The sequence below is a fragment of the Nyctereutes procyonoides genome, unplaced genomic scaffold (genome assembly GCF_905146905.1).
Source record: "Nyctereutes procyonoides isolate TBG_1078 unplaced genomic scaffold, NYPRO_anot_genome, whole genome shotgun sequence".
NCBI lineage: Eukaryota > Metazoa > Chordata > Mammalia > Carnivora > Canidae > Nyctereutes > Nyctereutes procyonoides.
The window spans coordinates 24934986-24950845 of record NW_026575030.1 but is presented as its reverse complement, the minus strand read 5'-3'; positions in this window follow the sequence as shown (position 1 = coordinate 24950845).

Genomic DNA, 15860 nt, shown 5'->3' with positions numbered 1-15860 from the left:
GAAACCAAATTTATTCCCAGCATCACTATTCAACTTGCTAGAAGCCAGTTTCTTCTACAAAATGTTCCATTACAGTCCATCTGAAGTTATCATAAGGGAAATTTATTAGAGACACTCCACTACCCAAAGGCTGGAACACTGGTTAAAATCCCGACATGGCTGAATTTGCCTTTTTCCAACGTGGAATGGAGCTATCATCTTGGCATGTCAATTGCTAAGGATTTACATTTAGGAACTACGGGGAGTCCTGATTTGAAAAAATCCTGTACAAACAAAAGCATTAATGCACTTAATGAAAAAAAAAATCTTTGCATGATAAATTAACATCTTAAGAGGAAAAGAAAAAAAGCATGTTGTGACAGAAGAAAAAAAGATTTATGGCAAACTATTTTTATAAATTGGGCCACACCTGACAATTTAAAAAATCTGCATTAGAAGATATCAGTGTATTTCAAGTACATTTGCCACACCCAACTGAAAAGGAAAACAAAACTAGAGTTTTCTTCTCATCTGTAACTTTCATTATCCTAGGACATTATTGAATTCGTATGGCAAGAGTCTGATTAATGTGTGTCACTCCATAATCTTTTACATCATCACAGTTATATCAGTCATAATCAAGTATTGCCAGGATAGTAAGGCGTTCCTAACACAGTTATTTCCATTTCTGTCACCTTCAGAATAAGTGGCTGTTTTTAATCATAAACTACAGGATTGTGACACCTCAAAGCATTTTTTCAGCCTGGCTTGTGCTCTGCAGGGGAGTTGACAATAAGTTTGGGGAAACTAGACTACAGGAACAGTGCAGTTAGCTTTGAGAACTGAGTTCACACACTCTGGTTTCTGTTTCTAAAGTGATCTATTTTTAATGCTTCATTTGTATCCTTGTCTGCCAACTACACAGTATATTACTGTTCCAGCCCAGTGGCATCATCAACCAAGGTGCTCCTGCAGCCTGACACTCACAGACCAAACTGGCCATTCTCTTGAGTATGATTCGGTAAAACCTCAGTTAATGTTTTGGGAAAGGGATTCTGATTTATTACATTTCCCATTAACAAGGGCTTTCATTAATAAATACATTTGGTTCAATACTTATTATTGAAAATCTTTATAAAATGTGCTGGTATTTTTGCTATCTTGGCCTTAGTCACCATTATGGACCACAGAAATACAGAGAGAGTTTAGTGACACAAAATCAATAATTTTGTCACTCATTAGTCTAAATGATACAAGCCACAAATTATGTCAGTAGATACTGAACATGTATTCCTTATTAAAAACTCTTTTAAAAATGAAATATGGAATATCCTTGACATGATAAAAGTTATCTATCACATAACAGCGAACTACTAGAGGCAAAAAAGATAAATAAAAACACTTGCTATCACTATTTAGCATGATCCTGGAAGCCAGAAGTCATAGAAAATGAAAATGTGCAGGTTCTAGGACTCATCCTGTAAATGTCATTCATTCAAAAAGAATCTTTTTAAAAAAATTAATGGTTTTGGCTTATTTAATTTTTATTATTCCAGGTCTAACTAGACCTGAATTTGTGTTTCCTATGAATTCACCATTTTTCCTGAAGTCCAGGTTATTTTAGTAGCCCCAAATAGTCTTTGTTTTTTTAGATTTTTAAATTTTTTTTGAAGTGGCACTTCCTTTAAATGTTCTCAGTAATTTTGAGAAGAGCAAAGATGATAGAGTCAGAAAATGTATACCAGGAAAGCATTTCTCAGAGTCCTTGAATTCTCCTAATTTCTTAAAAAATCTTCTCCATGAATCTCACCACTCCTGAGAAAAGGCTGAGTAACAAAACAAGACTTGGAAATACAAACATGATATATAAAATTATACAGTAAAAATATTTTAAAAATCTGAGATCAGAATTTAGAAAACATTAGTAGCCAAATTGTAGTACACTATTTGTACCTCGTATAGTACACTATAGTACCTATTTGTAACACAGTTCTCTGAACAAAACTTTATCATTTCCATAATTTAATGAACGTTTTTATAAAACTAAGGGAGCAAAATATTATTTTAAGAACAATGAAATTCAGTTCAAAGTGGCATAAAATTCAATGACTAACTCTAAAGCCCTCCATAAGATTTGATTTGATTTGTTCTACATCAGGGTTTTTCAACAGTTCACTATTCATAGAAAACTCTTTGTCATGGGGGACTGTCCTTTAAACTGCAGGATATTTAGCAACATCCCTGGCCTCTAATTCCTAGATGCCAGTAGCAACACCAGAAGAAAACCAAAAATGTCTCCAGCCATTGCTGAAATTGCTCCCAGTTGAGAGCCACTGTTCTACATTATGTAGAGACAGATTAAATGTGAATATGTAATACATGTCTTGCATAAAATTAAATATCATAAGTGCACATTATCTTAAGATAAATTATTATACTGAAAATTACATGTGTGGTTCATATGCAATAAAATGCTATTTTGGAGAAAGCAGATTTAAATCAGTGAAAAATGACAATTACAGAATATTTTAAAGCATACAGAGAAAACACCAAAAAGAACATAGCATTTCATAGAAGTGCTTAAAACTCTGGCTCTAATGAATAGATCAAATGTTTAGAACCAGCACACCAATTGGAAGAAAACAGGTGCTTCTGAAAAGCTTGAAAAGAATAAATTCTTTTAAGTAGTTTAAATACGTCTTTCAATATTGTTTTTACAGACCCTTTCTTAATACAAGGATAATTTCATCTCCCAAACTCCTGATTAGTGGAATACAAATCGATGAGGTTTTACTGTATCAGAATTATTTTTAAAGTTCAAAGAGACAGCAATTACAAGAACCTTATGTGGATGTCATTATTCTCTTTGAACATTCCTTTCTGCTGCACTGACCTTAGCATGCTCACACGACATCACAACCACCACCACCATCTTATCATTATCATCTTTCGAAGATGATCCATATAACTCTTTATATCTCTCTTCTCTACTATTTAAATGTCTTGCCTCTATCTTGGAACATAAGAAAAATACTCCTAGTAACTTGGACAATGATAGAGAAAGTGACTCTGATACTTAGTTGTCATCAAAATTACATTATGTCTACTATGGTGGCATCAGAAGATAAGGCTTACAAACCAGTTTCCAAGTTGACCATCTAGGACTCCCTCCAGGGATAAGCCCTTCTTAGTATTCCAGGAAGAAATGGGTCTTTGTGATTTATTCACCAATGAGAAGCTAGAAGTGTTTGTTTTCCTGGTTCTAATCATGTGAGCAATAATCCCTTCCATGAAGTCATCCATTAACCTTGGTGTTTGGAGGGAAGGATGATGGATTTATCCTTTATTTTGATCCCTAAAAAGCAGTACGGACTTTGCTTCCTCCACTTGAGACTCAGACTTAGTGCCCCAGTCACCATTGGAGTCATCACCTAACTTTGGAATGATAGTGACAGAACTGAGAAAGATGTTTTCTGATAATTTAGTTGTAGAGACAATTTTTCAAATCTTTTATATAGCCCTGGAGCGATTCTCAAGTTAATAAATCAGAATCCAAGTTTCTATTCCTTAAAGATTTTAAGGGATTATAAAAGAAAAAACACTCGTGTCCAATTTTAAATGTACCATCTATCTGTTATCTGCATCAAGGGATCAACAAAGCTTTGAGAAAGAGAGAGAGATAATGCCCAAGATTAATTGAAGATGATGAAGATGAGCTCTTTGAAATACTTGGTTATAGAATGTTTGACAGAAGGGAAAAATGAAGCTGGTCCAGAAGAGTAAGCTATAAATCCTCTCCTTGGTTCAGGATCATTAGGACAATCCAGGAGTATATCTGTGATTACAGTCTGGCCCTATGGAAAGACATTATAACTTGACCACTTTCTTTGAGAAGGCGATGCCAAAAGGTCTCAGACATTTCTAGCAGGCCTTGCTCTCTGCATCAGGAGAAAACTGGTTAACCTTCACAGATTCCTCACCTTTGTCCTCTGTAACACTAACCCCACTACTGACCACATACTCTTTCACATACACACTGCTCCACGTGCCAGAAATACTTGCCAGTAAGTCATGTATTCTGGATGGCACCATTCCAGGGAGTATGGTTGTTGTGCAGCGCGTGTACATATTTGTATACAACATAGCCCTAAAGGACAAAATACAGAAGATAAGGTCTGACTTTGGAAAGTAAAAAGAAGTGCCAATTTGGTGCAAGAGGGTTGGGATGGGGAGGGACATCGGAGCCAGAGTTAAGTCGAAGAGGTTTTGGTGAGAAACCAGAGGCACAGATGGCTGCTTTTATTTATGTATTTATGTAGGAACCTGATTCTCAACCTTGGTTGTACATAAGAATCACCTAAGGAGCTTTTCAAATTCCTATTATATCAAAATTTCTTGGAGTGGGTACCAAATTGGAGTATTTCTGAAAGCCTCCAATGTGGTTCCAGTGTCAGCCAAGGCTGACAAACACAGCTTTGCAAGCCCCACTTCTGAGGGGTCTGGAAGGCAAGATGCAAGAGACAGTGTTGTCTTCTGGATTGAGAATTCTTGTGTTCCAACCCAAAACAAATGATCTGTGCAAATTTCTGACCAGGCAGTGCCCCACTGACTCTTAACAATTCTGTCTTTGTGATTTTCTCCCACGTGACTTGGCCATTATTCCAATTCAAACATCTGGGTTTTAATTGTCTTATACATGTGACATCACAAGACACCAGGATATAAGAAATTTAAGTGTGTAAAGTTAAGTGGAAAACTAAATCTTAATAGTTGGATAGTGGAAATTAAAACAATCATTAAATCAGGCCCAACTTTATTACTCATTCTTCATTTGGAGGAGACATGGGTACTAGGTACCTGTTCTGCCATAGTATATTTTATTAGACTTGATCTTAGCAGGAGAGAAGAACAGCAGTTCCTTTTTGATTATTGTCTTAGCTCCCAGGGCCACTTGGATTTATTTTCTTAGTTATTAGGCATGTGTTTAAAGGGAGAAGAGTGTCTGTAACTCACTATCTGGCCTCCAGTGCCCTGAAAGACTGTTTTCATCTTCCATAAAGGAGAGTCTGCGTATCCAGGGCAACAATCCTCTATGAGAATACGTGAGAGGTCTCTCCTCTCATACTGCTCCCCTCTGGTATTGGCCTGTGCTGCTCAGCTGCAAAGCCAGAACATAAACTAGGTGGTGGTCATGGACAAGTGTACACAGAATCAAAATCTCTAATAATCTATAATTTTTAGTACTTAATTATGTGATGTTTTATTCTAGGAAATAAGAAACAGATGACATCATTGATGTATCTTTCATCTTCAGAATTTTTGCATCTTTTCAGAAAATGACAAATTACTATTTTTCTGTTGCACTCAGCAATTGTGACTATACTTAAAATTCTTGTAGTCTGTAGAGATATCAATAAAATTGTATATGTTTGTACATAGATGCTCTTATGTTATGATGTCGTGCACTATAAACATTTTTGCCAAGATTAAATATGGACAGAGGTTAAGACTTTCATCTGTAACACTTTGAACTTCCGTAATTGAACATGGTTTTTCAAAGTAGAATTGTTTTAAAAAGGCAGAGAGATGGGTGGGGGAGCAATGTACGGCACATTTGTTTGAACTAAAAACCAGAAAGAAAAGACTAAACACAAGTTCTGCAAGCTCACAGATTTTGCCAGAGTTTATTAATCCAAAATGGTAGAACAGTTCACCCCAACGTTCCCTAAATTTCAGACTGAGTAGTTGTGTAAGTTTTTTCTGGAAAACTTTCCAATTCTTGAGGATGTTGACTGGTTGGACCTTTGGTGAATTACAAGTAAAACGAAGTTTGGTGAGGATGTAGAATAAAAATCTGAGGCTAAGATGTACTTACCAACATCCATATCTTACTTCTTGACTTCTTTAAAACTCAGGCTTTATTCCCATTCAGGAAAAAATGATAAACCATCATAGGCTTATATCACTTTCTAGTAGTTATAATGAACATTCATTGTGGACCCCACAACCTCTAAAAGTCCCCCAGAAATCCACTGCCCACCTGCTCCTCTGGCTTTCACCTGCACAGTTAATTCCTCTTCAGGTACTTTAGGCTGCAACCTTAGTCAATTAAGCTCATTCTTCTGAATGCTGCTTAGTTATCTCAAGAAAATTTTCTCATCACCAGAACTTCCATCTGAGTCTTGGGTCCATATAAAAATGGAAAACACAACCAACCAACCAACCTTAGGCAAGGAAATGTTTTTTGATCACAAGTGCAAATGTGAAAACAGACCCTTTAAAATCCAAATGTTCAGAGTTCCCTTCAGAATTTTCTCAAAAGAATCCTTTCCTTCTTTGAACTACAACTGGCTCAGGCTTCACATGTCTGCATTCAGTAATGAAAATACTGATTTGACTTCCTTCCTTCCTTCTTCCCACCTGGTTCCTTTCTCCTTTCCCTTTTTTCCATTCATTCAGTCCAAAAGTCAATCAACCTAAGCAAACTGTTGATGGCAGCCCCATGCAAGGAGTGCGTAGGAGCAGTGAGGAGTGCATAGGAGCAGCGTTGAGTGTGACAGCCCAGAGGAGGACAGAGTTGGGGAGGTGGCTGACCTGCAGTCAGAGCTCCGGCTGCAGCTCTGGTGGCCCGCCCCGGAGCAGGGCAGAAGGCAGCCCAGCAGGTCAGGAGATGAGGGCTTGAGCAATTAAGTAAATATATTGAGGAACAGGAGCCAGGTTTCTCACTGATGGAGAAGTACAAATAAAATGGAATGTGAGAATAAATCCTATAATATTAGATTGGAATTGGAACTGTCAGTGGGAATTTTATGTATATACATACATACACACACACATACCCAGGATGTAAAGCTGTATGTCTTGTTAATATGTATATCCTAATTCTGAATACTGAGAGGACTGGGAACACCACCCCAGGAACATAACGCACACCTTAGTGCTTGGATTTTGATTATCAAGAAATAGCTCATTTCAAGGCTGAAATATATTTTTTATTGCAGAAAACAAGATATTCAAAGAATGATGGGAATGTTTCAGAAAAGGACATAGAAGCCAGCTTGAAAGGGCCTACACAGGTCAAATCAGGGATAATTTGAGTATCAAAAGTAGTAACAGTAATTGAATAAAAGAGCTACCCATTAAGTGCACACTGATGTTAATTAATTAATTAGGAGAAGGGAAAAGCTCACCCTTACAATGGAATGTCCACCGATAAATGTGGATAGGACTTTTTTTTTCTTTTTTTTTGGGGGGGGGGGGATAGGACTTTTAAAGTACTTTTTGCCAGCCACTATAGAAATCAGGGGCAACAACCAATGAATGCTAAAACTCATGGGTTAAAATGGAATGAAGTAAAAGGATACATACGTAGTCTCAAAGTATCTTCACAAAAACTACTTGCTAATCAAAAAGAAAAAAATATATAATTTTAAACTATAGAAACCTGCTAGACACTATTTTAAACAAGTGATCTAAGTTACCATCACCAGTAAGGGAACAAATCAACATCTTGTGCCATCTGACTGCATGTAATAAGAAGACAGCATCACCTGTGTAATAATTCTGCCAAAAACACACAAGTCAGTTCTAACCATGAGGAAATATTGGACAAAATCAAATTGACATTCTATAAAATGACTGCCCTGTATTTAAAATTGTCTTGAAAGTCAAGGAAAGATGGATGTTCCAGATTTAAGGAGACCAGTGAGTGAGTCATGACAACTGTGTATAACATGAGATCTTGGATTGGACCCTTTTGCTATAAAAAAACATAATTGCAACGATTCACAAAACTCACTTGAGTGGGACTCTTGGTACTATTCTTGAAACTCTTATTTAAGTTTGAAATTACTTCAAAATAAAATTATAAAAATAAAATGTTCTCAATTTTGTTGAATTACTTGCATTTTAATGACATTGTCTTCTACCCTTCATAGCAAATGGACAACTGTTTTATGGGTTAGTTTTTCAAGATGGTTTGGGATGCCAACAATTATTTAAAATTTTTCTTTTAAAAATGTCTTTTAATTACACAAATATATGAATGTATATTTATAATACGCTAAATAATGAAAACAAAAAAACCTGGAAATTTCCCTGTTTCCTCTTATCCTTTTCTATAATAGTTATTCATTGTTTCCTCCCATTTTTCTATGCTGCAACTTGCCTGCTCACCTACCTATTGTGTCTTAGATACCTTCCCAGTGTCTTAGATACCTTTCCACGTATTTATAAACACCATGCATTCCTTTTATCTTATTTATATTATTCCGTGGGGTCAATAAAGCATAATTTGTTACCAATCCTCTACTTGTAGACATTTACTTTCCAATCCCTTGATATTATAAATAAGACCACAGTAAACATTGTTGCACATGCATTTTGCATAGTTGCAAGCAGTTCTCTAGGGAAGATACCATGGAATTCAGAGGGCATGCTCCTTCCAACCTCTTAAATAAGATGTTGCCAATTAAACTATTTTTCACCAGCATACAGGAATTACTGTTTCCCTACATCTTCATTTATTCTCAATATTAATCTTATGTTTTTTTTCACAATCTAAAAGGTGAAAATGGCATCTGTTTTTTTAAGATTTTATTTATTTATTCATGAGAGACACACAAAGAGAGAGAGAGGCAGAGACACAGGCAGAGGGAGAAGCAGGCTCCATGCAGGGAGCCCGACGTGGGACTCGATCCCGGGACTCCAGGATCACGCCCTGGGCCCAAGGCAGGCCCCAAACTGCTGAGCCACCCAGGGATCCCTGGCATCTGTTTTTATTGAAACTTCTCTAATCAGTGAAATTGAGTACCTTTTTATGTTTAGACAAACTTATTCCACCGTCTGTGACTTGTTTGTAATTTTTGACTACATTCTCTGAAGAGTTCAGGTATGGCCATCCTACAGAAGACTGGATGCCCTACTCAATATTTCATTTGGATGTTGAAACTGATGCCACCACACATACTTTGAGAGGGTTTGAAAAGAAGCTTTCTGGGGAGATCCGTGCTCCCAAACTGGTAAAACATGGCTTCAGAGAACAAGAAAAAAAAACTGGCTTGTGGTTTTTATGTGGTTAGAGTGGGGCTGGGGTTTGCGGGAAGGCGTTTGCACAGCAAAGAGGGGAGCACCCAGGCTTGCTTCTCAGCTTACTCAAATGTGCAGCAGAGGGAAACAGAGGAAGACTTAAAACTTTTCAGCAAACGGCAAAAGATGGAGTCAGGCTCTATATTATAGGTCACTTATCTATTATTCATTTTTATTACAACTCTGGAAGTTAATGTAGCCTATTTATTTTCTATAACTGATTTTTCCTTAAGTCTTCCTAAAGCCTGTTCCGTTAATAATCTCTCCCTTTTCCTTCTAGCAAGACTGGCTTCCTGGTTTAGAGGAAGGCTCATCTGACCTCATGGCAAAGGAGGAGGGGTGGCAGTTCTTGTGTTTCCCCTTGAGTCCCCTGTCATTCACTCTACAGTAGTGGCTGTTCTGTTCCACACACGTGGGCACCTGTCACTGATCTGGGAAGAGGTTAGTGAATGAGTGGCTTCCTGTTTGGAGTGGGGCCCTGTGGTCCTCACTTGCTAATTCAGCCCCATCTAGGCTTTGGATACCTTTTGGGTTCTCATGCCCTGGCCCTGGATTAGACTGTTCTGTGTCTTAGATGTCAGTCATCCCTTTTTTCATACTGAGGATTTCCTTTTAATGTAATCCAATTTTATAATCTTTTAGCTTTATGACTTTTAAACTTTGTTTTTAAACTCTAGGTCTATAAACTAATAACTCATAACCTCTTTAATTCCATAGTTTTATTTTTACATTTAGGCTTTTAATCCGTCTGGAGTTTTGAAATAGGGATCTAACTTGATGCTCTAACAAATGGATAACGTCACCATACCCCTTTTTTGGATGACATTCTTTTACCACTAGTTTGAAGTGACATCTTAATTTCCTATATATGTGTCTGTTTTCTAGATTCTTTAGTCTGCCCTAGAAATTAGTTGTCTATTACTATGTCCATATCAAACTGTTAAATTATCTTTATAATCTGTCCTAATATCTGATAGGTATTTTTGATCCTTTTCAAGTTTGATAGGCATTACTTCTCTGGGTAAGTTTTAGAATATTACCTATCTAAAAAAAATCCTCTAGAAAATTTCAATGAAATTACAATAAATTTATAGGTAAACAAATCATGATGTTTTTTGCTGTCCTCACTTCCTCTGGGACAACTCCATACCTTTTGTCACAACCATTTTCCTCACTTATATTGATAATTTTGCCTTCGCTATATTTTTCAAGTTGCACATCTTAAAAAGTCTTGGAGAGCATCAGTATCAGTATTTTTTGGTCAGCTATTTCTTCTATAACTCTATGTTTGATTTGAATTTCACTTCGTGTCCTCATTTTTCTGCTGCACTTTCATCTTAATTAGCCAATTTTCTCTTATGATTACCTATTTTTGTAGAATGTCACATGAATTTAACACTGGGAAACAAAGAGTGCTGCCAGTGTTTTACTGTCTGTGCCTAAAATCAATGACAAATGTGCAGTGACCAATCATGGACAGGCTTTGAAAGAAGTGATGTATTTGGTAACTTATCATGATGCACGTGCTAGTGTCCTGTTAGTGCAATGACAAATAGTCATTTGTCAGACTTACCAACTTAAAGCAGCACACATTGAAGCATGGCTAAGTTGATGACATAGATCATTCCCAACTTCACACCCTCTCACAAGGACAATAACTATACACTGACAAGACACCAATGAGAAAATCCTAGAATGCAGGGCTGAGACTGGAGTCTCCGCCCTGCACCAGAAGGACTGGTACAAACCACATTACAAGGGTAAAGAGAATGGCTACACTGACCACACTGCCTCTCCCCCAGATCAGCACAGCAAGAAGTCTCCCCTAGCCTGTGGCTTCTCCAACAGGTTAAGAGCCCGGGGTCGGACATCCAGCTACCCTAGCATTGAGTCCCTTCTTGGAGTCCCCACTCCAGTCTTGCCCCAAAGGAATCTCTGGGGAATCTGCAGGGCTTGACCACTAGGAATCAGATTGTGACAGAGAAGGAGGGAGAGACTTGCAACAACCAGTACTCGGATCTTGGCAGCCCAACATCCTACTTACAGCACCCAAGTGAAAGTCACAAACAGCATCGATGTTCATCTGCAAAGCCAAAGAGAATTGTATGGTCTGACAAAGAACTTGGCAGGGTGCAGGTATGCCTAATTTAGGAGCTCAAAGAGCCTTTCCAGCCCTAGAGCCTGGTCTGCCCCTACCTCCCACCATGGCCCCCCCACCATCAGGGACAGGGATGCTGAGTCAGAACCCCACCACCGTTCATCGTAGCTCCCAGCCCTGCCCAACCAGAAGATCTGAGAGTTGCACAGTACGGAAACGCTCACGTGTAGAGTCTAGCAGGAAGATCTGATCATCCGTACAGCAAAGCCAGTGGTAACATTCTGCCAAGAGACGTGAGGCCCAGGTCAGCAACAAAGAGCCTTGCCAGCCTTGGAGCCAATTACCCCACTCTGCTCAGTAAGGGGACCCGATTCATAACCCTACTCACTGATAAGTGTGATTCCCAGCCCTGCACAACCAGAAAGCCTGGGAGGCTACTTGGAGGTGGCAGCTCTGCTGCTCTGTTCAGGTAGAGGCTAGTTCACCCATTCACCCACTACTGAGTATAGCTCTTAGCCTCTCCTGATCAGAAAGCACCATCTGGGATACTGCCTGGAGCCGGCTCTCCAGCTGAAGAGCTCCTGCTCTTCCAGAGCTAATTCATAGCCTCACCCACTGCTAAACACAGCTCCCAGCCCTGCCTGACCACGAAGCCTGGCCTTAGCACCTGGGAATCTCTGGAGCTCAATCCACGACTTAACACTTGAGTGAAGAACCTGACCAGCAGCTCGGCATGCTCAGAAACAACACAGTGTCCACATCTGTCCAGGGAGCTTACCATGCAGGTCTGTCGGATTTGATTCCCAAACAAGAACATTACCAGCCTTGGGGCATGTACGGGGTCCTATCTGGACAAGGAAACTAATTCCTATCCCAGCTGCTGCTGTTACAGCCTGCACCACCCCCCCCACAACCCCCAACCAGAGGATTGAGCGGAGTACCTGGAAGCTACAGAGCCCATCCTACAGCCCCACACTACAGTGGCACGTGAAAAGCAAGCACAGATTGGGGCTTTCTCCATCTGCATACCAAAACTGGTGGCCCTGTCCATCCAGGAAATTCAGGGTCCAGCCTAGTCTGATTTGTCTCCCCAAACAATGAGTGGTGCAGGTCTTGGGGCCCATTCTACTGCCCTGAAAGGACACTGAAGCTAACTCAACGACACCTGCTGCTGAGTGTAGTTCCTACTCCCAATCGTCTAGAAAGCCTGATTGGAGAACACAGTCAACCACAGAATCCATCCTATAGCTTCTTTAGCAGTGAACCAAACCAGCAGTCCTATCCAACTGTTCTCAGCAAGCAGCATCCCTTTGTCCTTTGACCTCAAAGCATGGACAATGATCTTGTCCCAAGACAGACAATGATAAGCCCTATTGGACCGACGACATTACCAGATGACCATTCAGAACACCAAGTCAAGTGGACTAGTAAAGAACTATCTCTACCAAAGTGAACCCATAAAGTCTAGAAAATAAAACAACTTCCTTAAATGCACAGAAACCAACAAACAAAATCAAGGATCACAAAAAATCAGGTATGACAACACCAAAGAAAACTAGTGAAACTCTAATAATTAATCATAAGGAAATGGAGATCAAAGAATTCAGAATAGATGCACCTGGGTGGTTCAGTTGGTTAAGTGTCTGACTCTGGATCTCAGCTCAGGTCTTGATCTCAGGGTCATGAGTTCAAGCCCAGCATGGAGCCTACTTTAGAAAAAAGTATTCAGAATAATCCTCTTACAGCAGTTTAATCAACTACAAGAACACAAGGACAACTGAACAAAACTAGGAAAACAGTGCATGAACAAAATTTCAACAAAGAAAAAAAAAACAAACCAGAAATCCTAGGCTGAAAAATACAATGTTTGGAGTGAATAATTCAATAGAGAACTTCAGTAGCATGCTCAACCATTCAAAAGAAAAAAATCAGTGACCTAGAAGATAGGATATTTAAAACTGTCCACATAGAGGAACAAGAAGAAAAAAGAGGGAAGAAAACCTGTGAGAATTATGGGATACAATTCATACATCCACATGATAAGAGCAGAAGAAAAGAAAGGGATAGAAAATATATTTAAAGCAATAATGGCTAAAAACTTCCCAAACCTTGGAAAAGAAATGGATATTCAGATCCATGAGACCCAATGAATCCAAATAGGCTGAGCCTCAATAGAGCTCCACGGAGACACATTATTATTAAATGGTCAAAAATCAAGGACAAAAATTTTGAAAGCAGCAAGAGAAGAAACAAGTTTATATACAAGGAAACTCCCATAAGATTATTGGTGACTTTCTCAACAGAAACTTTCTAAGCCAGGAGAGAATGGGATGATCCACTTAAAATATTGAAATAAAAAACTGTTAAATAGGAATTCTAGACCAAGCAAAGCTGTCCTTTAAAAATGAAGGGGGGTGTGGCATCCCTGGGTGGCTCAGCGGTTTAGCGCCGCCTTCAGCCCGGGGTGTGATCCTGGAGTCCTGGGATCAAGTACCACATTGGGCTCCCTTCATGGAGCCTGCTTCTCCCTCTGCCTCTGTCTCTCTCTGTGTGTCTCTTGTGACTAAATAAATAAAATCTTTAAAAAAAAAAAAAGATGAAGAAGGGGGTGCCTGGGTCACTCAGTAAGCTAAGCATCTAACTTCAGCTCAGGTCTTGATCCCAGGGTCCTGGGATTGAGCCCCATGTCAGGCTTCCCACTCAGTGGGGAGTCTGCTTCTCCCTCTCCCTCTGCCCCTGCCCCTGCTCATGCTTTCTCTCTAACAAATAAATCAAATTTAAAAAAAAAAAAATTAAGACTAGGACTACCATATGATCCAGCAATTCCACTTCTGGATATTTACCTGGAGGAAATAAGAACACTAATCAAAGAGGTATCTGTGTCCCCCTGTTAACATCATTTACAATAACCAAGTCATGGGAACAACCTACCTGTTTGTTGGTGGATGAATGCATAAAGATACTGTGGACTACAGATTCAATGGAATATTATTTAGCCATAAGAAGGAAATTCCGCCATTTGTGACAACATAGATGACCTTGTGGGCCATATGCTAAGTGAAGTTAAGTCAGACAGATAAAGACAAATTCTGTATGATCTCACTTATATGTGAAATGTTGAAAGAGCTCAGATACGTGGTTACCAAAGGCAGAGGGCACAGGAAGGGGGGAATTAGAGAAAGATGGTCTAAAGGTAGAGACCTCCAATTACAAGGTAAATAAGCACTGGGGATATAATGTACAACATGGTGCTTACAGCTAACAGTACTGGACTGTATATTTGAAAGGTGCCAAAAGAGTAAATTCTAAAAGTTCTCATCACAAGGAAGAAAACCTTTTCTTTCTTTTTTGGAATCCAAATGAGATGATGGGTGTTAACTTATTCTGATAATCATTTCACAATATATATAAGTCATTATGCTGTACACCTTAAATTTATACGGTGCCATGTGTCAATTATATCTCACTAAGACTGGAAAAACAAACAACACAGATTATCTTATAGTTTCGGAGGTCAGAAGTCTGATATAGTCTCATTGTGCTGAAAAGAAGGTGTTGGCAGGGCTGCGTCCCTTCTGCATCCACTTCTATTCCATTGCTCCTTCCAGCCTCAAGAGACTGCCTGCACTCCTTGGCTCATGGCTCCTTCCTCCACCTTGAAGTCAGCGGCACAACATCTTCAAATCTCAGTCTAATTCTATTTCTTTTTTTTTTTTATTTTTTTTTCTAATTCTATTTCTATCTTCACCATCCTCCTTTGACTCTGACCATCTGCCTTCCTCATAAGGACCAATGTGTTTATATTGGAACCACCTAGATAATTTTTTAAAAAGATTTTATTTATTTATTAATGAGAGGGAGGGAGGGAGAGAGAGAGAGAGAGAGAGAGAGAGAGAGAGAGAGAGAGAGAGAGAGAGGGGCAGAGTGAGAATCAGGCTCCACAAAGGGAGCCTGACGTGGGACTCAATCCCAGGTCTCCAGGATCACACCCTGGGCTGAAGGCGGCGCTAAGCAGCTGAGCCACCTGGGCTGCCCAGCAAAGTCCTTTTTAACATGTGATACAACATGCTCACAGGTCTGGGGGATCAGGATGGGGACGGGGGGTGTTAACTCTGCTTACCACAGTGCGCACCTGTTATTTACGTAATGACTTGTGGAATGAAGAGCTACTAGCAAATTCCGAACTTCAGGCAATGAGCCAGCTAATACACCACCGCAGCTGAAACTTCAATTGTGTGACTAGGGGCACTAGTGTTATTTCAGTAAACCATGGTAACTGGAATTTGTGCACAACTGAACCATGCAAAGCAAGGGCTGCTTGCTGCTGTTCGAAGTCCAGCTGAGAAGTCAAAAGGATGAGAAGATGCACGGGCCTGTGAATCCAGAGCCACCGCTGCATAAAGGAAGGTAGAAATGTGTACACTCATGTTTGGAGAAAACTCACAAGTGAACAGAATGAGCCCTCTCCTGTGCTGGGTCTCCAGGCCACCTGAATGTTGCCAGCACTACAGCTCTTCTCCCTGAGAAACATGGTACAGATGAACATGGAAAACACTCGAGAAGTAACGACGTAGTTTCCCTCTTACCTATGCCATCTTCTGCCCACACCCTCTCACTCCCCAGAAAACATGTCTGAGTAGATTATGCACTAACATGCAACTACTAGGAGTGTACTAGGTTTTGTTTATAAAGCAAC